Source organism: Piliocolobus tephrosceles, unplaced genomic scaffold (assembly GCF_002776525.5).
Source record: "Piliocolobus tephrosceles isolate RC106 unplaced genomic scaffold, ASM277652v3 unscaffolded_43563, whole genome shotgun sequence".
Lineage (NCBI taxonomy): Eukaryota > Metazoa > Chordata > Mammalia > Primates > Cercopithecidae > Piliocolobus > Piliocolobus tephrosceles.
This window is the reverse complement of record NW_022328269.1, coordinates 17,240-27,946: the sequence shown is the minus strand read 5'-3', so window position 1 is coordinate 27,946 and position 10,707 is coordinate 17,240.

Below are 10,707 nucleotides of genomic sequence, written 5' to 3'. Positions count from 1 at the left end.
CCAGCTGGACCTCAAAAGATGGGAGGACTGGGAGAAAAAAAAAAAAAAGCCATGGGCACCCTCAGTATTGTACCTGCTCCCTCATCTCCTCCCAGTCCTGCTCCTTCTTTGGTGGCTCTGCCAAGCCCCAAGGGCTGGAACACCAGCACCCAGCACTTAGCACCCAGCTCAGGCCCTGGTTTACAGCAGAGGCTCCCCTTGAAACCTCCTTTCCATTCCCAGTCCCGTCCCTGGCATATTCGTCTTGCCCACCCCACCCACACCCTTCTCACCATATTCCTTCACATCAAAGGCAGCCTTGAACTTCTGCTTGGGTGTACTTTGGTAGCTGGCTTCGATGGTCCAGGTCCCCAAACTGAGCCACAGAAAGTTAAGAGAGATGGAGACAGAGAATGACAGCCTCCCTTGCCACCCCTCGGGCTCCCAGACTTGACAAGGGCACCTGACAAGCTCTGGGAGGTGAAAGGAGCTGAAAAAGAAGCCATCCTTGGCTCTCAGACTCTGGCTAATCACGGTGATTCCCTCCGGGTTCTGTGGGGATAGGGGGTGGGGCTGGTGACTGCCCTCTGGGAGGGCCCTTGTGGCTCATGCTTCAGCATGCCGTGTAACCTCAGTGTCCAGGATCCACCCCCACCACCCCCCATCGGGAAAGACCACCTTGATGTCCAGAGTGAATGTCCTGGTCACAGGGTCCATCTTGTGGTTAACAGTGAACACCCGGTAGTGAACTAGGGGAGAAGGAGGACTCTGAGTATTGGGTAGAGGAAGGGAAAGACAGAGAGAGAGAGAGTTTGGATCTTGGGCAGTGGGGGGCGCCACTTATGCAGAGAGAGAGAGATCTTGGGAGGCGGAGAAGATTTTAGGGGATGGGAGTATCTCAGACATTGGGAAAGACTGGGAATGACAGCCAGTGATTGCTCCAAGCCAAGTGCCTCGGGGCTGTACCCAAGTGCTCAGGGGTGTAGATGGTCTTGTCTGTCTGGATAAAGATGTAGCCAGCATGAGGAGCCACCAGCACTATCTTCTCCATGAATGAGGAGCCCGAGGAGGGTGCCCAAGTTGCCTGGATGATGGCATATTGCTGCCCTGGTTTTGGGGGGTACACCAGGCTCTCGGGAACCTGACAGAGAGAGATATCCATACTCCTCAGGCTCTGCTGGGGTCTCCCTGACTGGGAGTAAAGCCCTGGGACAGATCCTGGGAGGAGCAATTGACTGAGGGTCTTCTGGTTCTGCCTTTGGGAGCTAGGTTGCCATGTGCAGTCGTGCAGGTTGCTCACTGAACGAGAGCACCCAGCCAAAGGAAGGACCAAATCCAGTCCATGCTCAGCTTCCCAAGCTACCAACAGAAGGCACCTTTTATAGTTCTCGGAGAGGCATCAAATGGGCTAGTGGAGGCTTCCTGGAGCCCAGGCTTAGGGGCTTTTGACTTCTAAATGGACAGGACGTTAGAGGAGCGGTAAGTGCTTTGGGCCCTGCATCTACTCTTCAGACACAGAGTCTGCCCCTTTCTACCTTTATTGCTGACCTGGAGCCTCCCTTTGTGGTCACACATTCCTGCCTGTCACCCACCGTCACAGGTGCCTGGTCCATAAAGTTGTTTCCTGGTGAGAGAATGAGCTGGCTCCTTGCCAACACTGTCTTCCTCATGGGGAAGTCCCATACCGTGAGGTTCACCTCGAGGGTCCTTGTGAGGGGCTGTCTGGAGTCCGAGTGGGCCTGAATGTGAATGCTCTCCGGACTGCCAACCCTCAGGACTCGGGGGGTCACCAGGATGTACCTGCCAGTAGAAAAAACAGGGGCATGAAGGGACTTGAGTAGGGAAAGTGACACCAAACAGGAGTCACAAGCTGGACTCACGCAGACATCAGATGTGCAGGAAGCCGGCCGAGCCCCCTCCATTCCCCAGACTCACAGAGGCCCAGCGTGGGTGAGGGGGCTTCCCAACAGAAGCAGAATCCACCCTAGGGGCCAGGGCATGTCCATGGTGGGTGGGAGGGTGACGGGTGGCCACAGGCTGCAGATGTCTGTCCTCTTGTCTGTCCTCTCGTCTGCCCTGGCCCTGGCCTGTTTGCCTTGACTGGTCGTGGCTGAGTTAATATCTAAACAGGTATGGGGCAAGAATCCCTATAAATCCAACTGGGTGGAGTTGGGGGTGTTTCTTTCTTCCCAGCCAAGCCTCCAAGATAGGCTTGAGAAGTGCCCCAGCTGCTTCCTGGGGGGCCAGAGTGGTAAGAGTCCATGACCTGTTCCATGAGCCATGAGGTTCTTTATCCCCCCCCTACTTTTTTTTGAGACAGAGTCTGGCTCTGTCACCCAGGCTGGAGTGCAGTGGCACAGTGTCAGCTCACTGCAACATCTGCCTCCCGGGTTCAAGCAGTTCTCATGCCTCAGCCTCCCAAGTAGCGAGGATTACACGCATGAGCCAGCACGCTAGACTAATTTTTGTATTTTTAATAGAGACAGGGTTTCACCATGTTGGCCAGGCTGGTCTCGAACTCCCGACCTCAAGTGATCCTCCCGCCTCGATCTCCCCAAGTGCTGGGATTACAGGTATGAGCCACTGTGCCTGGCCATGAAGGTCATATCCTAAAGCCCTCCCCTCCCCCAGCAAGGAGCTTTGCACACCCAGGACACTGAACTCAGGACTTGGTTGGGATTGGCTGGCAGGAGGAGGAGCAAACATCTTTCTACCCTAGCCTGGATGGATTTTCCCTACTTCTGCCCTTGTGAAACTGGCAAAACAGGGCAGCTGCACAAACAGGGGCGGTGCTGGCGTTTTTTCCCTATTTCTCAATTCTGGGAGTGAGCAGCCTGTGGCATTTGACCATCTGACCCCAGGACCCACCATAACGAAACCTGCTAAGAAATCCATGGGTCAAAGTCCTCTTGTTGGGCTTCAAGTCCTTGCACTACATGGATTTCTTCATCCTTGCAGGAGACGATTACGCTTGGTAAATTGTGACATTGTCTATTGTTTCCTAAGTCATGCCAGAGTCTCTGGGCTCCTTTTCCAGAAGACAAATTGTACATATTAAGCCAGGGAAGGAAACACATCATGCTTGAAACATTCCTGGAAAAAGGCTTTCTCTGTCCTCAAATAATTCTCACTGTTTAGTGGGCTTATTAGAGAGAATTGTCGAGACGGCTTTGTGGTGTCTGCCTCTAAGAAGCGGTTGGTCTTAATGATGAGTCTGACTCTGCTCCCTACAGTGATGTCAATTCAGCCAGCTTGGGAAATTTTGCCTATTGAAGAGTCCCTGATCCCCCCATCAAATGATAATATACTTTTTATTTTATTTATTTATTTATTTTTTTTTTTTGAGACGGAGTCTTGCTCTGTCGCCCAGGCTGGAGTGCAGTGGCTGGATCTCAGCTCACTGCAACCTCTGCCTCCCAGGTTCACGCCATTCTCCTGCCTCAGCCTCCCGAGTAGCTGGGACCACAGGCGCCGGCCACCTCGCCCGGCTAATTTTTTGTATTTTTAGTAGAGAAGGGGTTTCACCGTGTTAGCCAGGATGGTCTCGATCTCCTGACCTCGTGATCCGCCCGTCTCGGCCTCCCAAAGTGCTGGGATTACAGGCTTGAGCCACCGCGCCCGGCCTTTATTTTTTTAAAGACAGATTTCACTCTGTTGCCCAGGCTGTAGTGCAGTGGTGCGATCCTGGTTCACTGCAACCTTTGCCTCTCAGGTTCAAGCCATTCTCCCACCTCGGCCTCCCGAGTATCTGGGATTACAGGCGTGCACCACCACATCTGGCTACTTTTTTTGTATTTTTAGTAGAGATGGGGTTTCACCATGTTGGCCAGGCTGGTCTCAAACTCCTGACCTCATGATCCTCCCACCTCAGCCTCCCAAAGTACTGAGATTACAGGCGTGAGCCACCGCGCCCAGCAGATAATACACTTTCATCTGCCAAAGATTCATCAAGCATTTACTTTGAGCCTGGCCCCTACTTAGCATGCTGGGGACACAGCAGTGAACGTGACAGACAAAATCCCTTCCTGTGTGGAGTGGACATTTACTGCAAACTTACAAATTGCATTTTCTACTGAAATCTCATAGTCTCCCATGAATTGGGGCTGAACGTGTGCCCATTTGCTAGATCCTGCCTTCGTAGAGAGCTGAAACCAAGGACGTTAGAAGCAAAGGGAGGAGTAGGATCTAGTTATTTATTCCTTGGGCATTTGTCGAGCACCTCCTAGGTGCCAGACACTATTCAATGTGCTCTATGTCCCCTAATAGAAGCCTTGCAGCTGGGTCGGGGTGGTGACTCATGCCTGTAATCCTAGTGCTTTGGGAAGCTGAGGCGGGGGATTGTTTGAGGCCAGGAGTTCGTGACCAGCCTAGGCAACATAGTGAGACTCAGTCCCTACAAAACGAACAAACAAGCAAACAAACAAAAAAACCAGATGTGGTGGTGCACACCTGTAGTCCCAGTTACTCAGGATGCTGAGGTGGGAGGACTGCTTGGGCCCAGGAGGTCGAGGCTGCAGTGAGCTGTGATTACATCACCGCACTCCAGCCTGGGCAACCCTACCTCAAAAGAAGAAGAAAAGAAGAGGAAGAAGAAGAAGTAGTAGTCTCGCAACCATGCTGAAGTAATTAGCACCCATTGCACAGATGAGGAGACTGAGGCTCCAAGAGGCTAAGCAATTTGCCCCATGTCAGGCAGCTGGGGAGCAGTGAGGCTTCAGCTAACACTCTTAAGTTGATGTTTTAGGGAGCAAAGACTCAATAGAATCAAATTAAAGCCTGGCTTAGGGAAGCAAGTGACACTTAATTTGAAAGGTTCTAGAACATTAGTGTCTTTTTACTGTCCCAGGGTCTCAGGAATCTCCACTGGTTCTGTTTGTTTTTGTTTTTGTTTTTATGGAGTCTCACTCTGTTGCCCAGGCTAGAGTGCAGTGGTACAATCTTGGGTTCGCGCAGTTCTCCTGCCTTAGCTCCCCAAGTAGCTGAGGTTACAGGTGCAGGCCATCACAACCGGCTAATTTTTATATTTTTAGTAGAGACGAGGTTTCATCCTGTTGGCCAGGCTAGTCTCGAACTCCTGACCTCACATAATCCGCCCACCTCGGCCTCCCAAAGTGTCAGCATTACAGGTCTGAGCCACCGTGCCTGGCCTCCACTGGTTCTGCTTAGCTCTGCCTGGGCTGGGGGTGAGCGTTCCCCTTCACCAGGTGTTCACATCCCCCTCTGCTGGGGGCAGGGATTGCAGGTGTCCGGGACAGGCGATGTCCAAAGGCAAAGGTCATCAGGGCCTCTCTCCGCAGTCCTTCCCTTCTTTTCCTCCAGTCTGGGCCTTCTCTCCCAGTACCAGTGTCTCATCTACACAGTGGGAATTGCCAGGTAGAACCATCTGAGTCATTAAAATTTTTTTTTTATTTTTATTTTTTGTTTTTAGAGACAGACTCTCCCTCTGTCATCCAGGCTGGAGTGCGGTGGCACAATCACAGCTCACTGCAGCCTTGACTTCCTGGACTCAGGTGATCCTCCTGCCTCAGCCTCTTAAGCAGCTGGGACTACAGGCAGGCACCACCATGCCCAGCTAATTTTTTTCTATTTTTGGTAAAGACGGGGTCTCCCTATGTTACCCAGTTTGGTCTTGAACTCCTGGGCTTAAGCGATCCACCAGCCTCAGCCTCTCAAAGCCCTGGGATTACAGGTGTGAGCCACCATGCCCAGCCTGGAGTGTGTATTTTTACTGTAGCCACATTCACCTGGACTGTCTTTTTCAATCCTCTCAGCAATCTAAGGAATTAAGGATCATCACTGGCCCATTTTACAGATTAAAAACTCTCCGGGCTCTGGGGCTGACACCTGGAATTCCAGTGCTTTGGGAGGCAGAGCCGGGAGGATCGCTTGAGACCAGGAGATGGAGACCAGCCTGGACAACATGGCTGACCCTATCTCTACAAATTTTTTTTTCTTTTTCTTTTTCTTTTTCTGAGACGGAGTCTCGCTCTGTTGTCCAGGCTGGAGCGCAGTGGTGTGATCTCCCCTCACTGAAAGCTCCACCTCCTGGGTTCACGCCATTCTTCTGCCTCAGCCTCCCGAGTAACTGGGACTACAGGTGCCTGCCCCTCTACGAATTTTTTTTTTAAATTAGCTGAGTATAGTGATGTGTGCCTGTAAAGACCAACTGTAAGGTCCTCTGAACGGGCTACATCATAGTCGAGCCATTGTGACCCCCGTGAGCCACACCTACAGGCCTCCTGGGGTCACAAAGACTGGAGCAACAGGAGAACCACTAAAGAAACAGCTAGTTCCGGCTGGGTGTGGTGGCTCACACGTGTAATCCCAGCACTTTGGGAGGCTGAGGCGGGCGGATCACAAGGTCAGGAGATCAAGACCATCCTGGCTAACACAGTGAAACCCTATCTCCACTAAAAATGCAAAAAATTAGCTGGGCATGGTGGCGGGCACCTGTAGTCCCAGCTACTTGGGAGGCTGAGGCAGGAGAATGGCATGAACCCAGGAGGCAGAGCTTGCAGTGAGCCAAGATTGCACCACTGCACTCCAACCTGGGCAACAGAACGAGACTCCGTCTCTAAAAAAAAAAAAGAAAAAAAAAAAAGAAACAGCTAGTTCCTGCCTTAACTTATTAACCGACCTTCCAGCATTCCACCGTTGTGATATGTTCCTGCCCTACCCTAACTAATCAATAGACCTTGTGATATCGTGCCTTGTGACCTTCCCCCACCTTGTGGCTATAAACCTTGTGACATTTTTCCCCTGCCCGAAAAAACTGCCCCAACTGTAACTTTCCACTACCTACCCCAAACCTATAAAACCAGTTTCACTCTCACCACCCTTCACTGACTGTCTTTTCGGACTCAGCCCGCTTGCACCCGAGTGAATAAACAGTCTTGTCGCTCACTCTTAGCCTGTTCAGGGTACCTCTTCAACTAGATGCGCACAGAACATTTGGTGCCGAAAGCCCTGGATAGGGGATCTCCTCCTGGAGACCTACCCCCTATTCCCCTGCGCTGTCCCTCGAAGAAACTCCCTTCGACCTTGGGACTTCAGACCCGCCCCTGCAAAAGGACCCCACTCCTACCTACAGATCGGTTAAGCTGCCTCAGTCTCTCTTCATCTCTCTCTCTCTTTTTCTTTCAGACAATGAACCTCCTTTTGTCCATGTTTCTGAAATCCAATAATGGTCACGGTGTACAACTCCAGACTTCCACTGGGGATCCTAGTGGTCGTTCTATTCCTTGTCTCTTTCTTTCCCATCCAATCTTCCCTGTTCTATCATGGGCAACTTCCCGCCCTCCATCTCTCCTTCTTCCCCTCTGGCTTGTGTCCTCAGAAATCTCAAACCTCTTCGGCTTTCACCCGATCTAAAGCCTAAACGTGTATTATTATTATTATTAATTATTTTCTGTAACATGGCCTGGCCCCAATATAAATTAGACAACGGCTCTCAGTGGCCAGAAACCAGCACTTTCGATTTCTCTATTTTGCGGGACTTTGACAACTTCTGTCACAAAATGGGCAAATGGTCTGAGGTACCCTACGTCCAGGCATTTTTTTTTCTTTGACACAGAGTCTCGCTCTGTCGCCCAGGCTGGAGTACAGTAGTGTGATCTCGACTCACTGCAAGCTCTGCCTCCCGGGTTCATGCCATTCTCCTGCCTCAGCCTCCCAAGTAGCTGAGACTACAGGTGCCTGCCACCATGCCCAGCTAATTTTTTTGTATTTTTAGTAGAGATGAGTTTTCACAGTGTTAGCCAGGATGGTCTCAAACTCCTGGACTCAAGTGATCTGCCGGCCTCAGCCTCCCGAAGTGCTGGGATTACAGGCGTGAGCCACCGCGCCCGGCCTTCCAGGCATTTTTTGCACTACGATCTCTCCCTAGCCTCTGCTCCCAATGTGACCCGTCCCAAGTTTTCCTTATCTCCCTTCCGTCTACCCCTCCTTCTTCCATTGATGATGCTGATTCCTGTTAGTCCGTTAATCCCTCTGATATTTCTCCCCCTCACCCACCCGAACTCGGTTCTAATTCTCCCTCAGAATCTGATCCCTCTTGTACCCACAACCCAGCCCCTTTTGCCCCTCCCATCACCACCCCTCCTCGCACCCTATCTGGCTTACAATTTGGCCCCGCGGCCGGTCCCCTGCCCCTGCCCAGCAATTTCCCCTTCTAGAGGTGGCAGAAGTCGCAGGAATAGTCCAGGTTCATGTCCCTTTCTCCCTGTCGAACCTTTCCCAAATTAGTCAACGCCTAGGCTCTTTCCCGTCTGACCCCACCAACTATATACAAGAATTCTGAGACTTAACCCAGTGCTATAATCTTAACTGGAATGACTTAAACATCATCCTCACTTCTACTGTGGCTCCTCAGGAGCGAGAGCGAGTTTGGACCCTAGCTCAATCTTATGCTGATGACTACTGGCACCTTGAGCCTGGCCTCCAAAAGGGTGCTAGGGAGGTACCCCGTGAAGACCCCCAATGCACCTACCAGTCAGGGCTCCAAGGAATAGCCAGGCAGGACCATAGGATCTCTTGCCTAGCTCAAGGGCTTCAGAAGGCTGCATATAAAACCATCAATTATGACAAACTAAAGGAGACCATTCAGAACAAATACGAAAATCCAGCTCAGTTTATGGCCCATCTAGCTGCCACCTTCAGGTGATATACAACACTAGACCCTGAAGGGCCAGAAGGCTGCCTTATTCTTTTTTTTTTTTTTTCTTTTCTTTTTTTTTTTTAGAGTGAGTCTCTCTCTTGCAGCCGGGACTGCAGGCAGCTGCCACCACGCCCGGCTAATTTTTTGTATTTTTAGTAGAGATGGGGTTTCACCGTGTTAACTAGGATGGTCTCGATCTCCTGGCCTCGTGATCCACCCGCCTCGCCCTCCCAAAGTTCTGGGATTACAGGCGTGAGCCACCACGCCCGGCTCTGCCTATTCTTAAATGAAGAATGCTGCTTTTACTTAAATCCATCTGGCCTCATATATGATAACATTAAAAAACTTAAAGACAAAGCTCAAAAACTTGCAAATCAGGCAAATAATTATTCTGGACTTACCTTGCCATTCTCTAGCCTAGCTTCATGGCTCCTTCCACTAACAGGCTCTTTCGCACTCATCCTTCTCGTCCTCTTGATCAGACCTGGTCTTTTCAGGCTAATCTCTCAGTTTATACAATATCGTATCTAAGCTATTACTAATCAATCAATACGGCAAATGCTCCTTCTAACAACCCCACAATACCAACTCCTACCCCAAGATCTTTCCTCAGTTTAATCTCTCCAACTTTAGGTTCCCATGCTGCCTCTAACCCCACTCAAAGCAGCCCTTAGAAACATTGTCCATCACCCCAAAACATCACCCATCACCCCTCCTTGGCACCCCTAAAATTTTCACCCCAACATCCCAACATTACACTACTCTTTCTCATTTTATTTCTTTCTTATTTTATTTTTCATTATTAAACATAAAAAGACAGGAATGTAAGGTCCTGTGAACGTACTACACCATGATCGAGCCATTGTGGTCCCTGTGACCCACATGTACAGGCCTCCTGGAGTCACAAAGCCTGGAGCAACAGGAGAACCACTAAAGAAGAAGAAACAGCTAATTCCTGCCTTAACTGATTAACCGATCTTGCAACATTCCACCATTGTGATGTGTTCCTGCCCTATCCTAACTAATCAATTGACCTTGTGATATCGTGCCTTGTGACCTTCCCCCACCTCGTGACTATGCACCTTGTGACATTCTTCCCCTGCCCAAAGAAACAGCCCCAACTATCTTTCCACTACCTACCCCAAACCTATAAAACCGGTTCCACTCCCGCCACCCTTCGCTGACTCCCTCCTCAGACTCAGCTGAAAAGTGAATAAACAGCCTTGTTGCTCACACTTAGTCTGTTCAGGGTGCCTCTTCAATCAGATGCGTGCATAACACCGACTACTCATGGGGCTGAGGTGGGAGGATCGCTTGAGCACAGGAGTCAAGGCTACAGTGAACAGTAATCCCGCCACTGCACTCTGGCCTGGGTGACAGTGAGATTGTGTCCCAAAAATTAAAAAAAAAAAAGAAAAGAAGAAAGAAAGAAAAAGAAAGGCCGGGCACGGTGGCTGAAGCCTGTAATCCCAGCACTTTGGGAGGCCGAGACGGGCGGATCACGAGGTCAGGAGATCGAGACCATCCTGGTTAACACGGGGAAACCCCATCTCTACTAAAAACTACAAAAAACTAGCCGGGCGAAGTGGCGGCACCTGTAGTCCCAGCTACTCGGGAGGCTGCGGCAGGAGAATGGCGTGAACCCGGGAGGCGGAGCTTGCAGTGAGTTGAGATCCGGCCACAGCACTCCAGCCTGGGCAACAGAGCAAGACTCCGTCTCAAAAAAAAAAAAAAAAAAAAGAAGGCAACCGGGAGTGGTGGCAGCATTTTGGGAGGCCAAAGCAGGAGGATTTCTTGAGCCCAGGAGTTTGAGACCAGCATGGGCAACATAGTAAGACCCCATCTCTATAATAGATAGAGAGAAAGAAAGAAAGAAGAAAGAAAAGAAAGAAGAAACAGAAAGAAGAGATAAAGAGAAGAAAGAAGAGAAAGAACGAATGAATGAAAGAGAAGAAAGAAAAAAGAGAAAGAAAGAAAAGAAAGAAAAAAGAAGAGAAAGAAATAATAGAAAAAGAGAAGAAAGAAAAAGAAGAAAGAGAAAGAACGAATGAAAAAGAAGAAAGAGAAAGAAA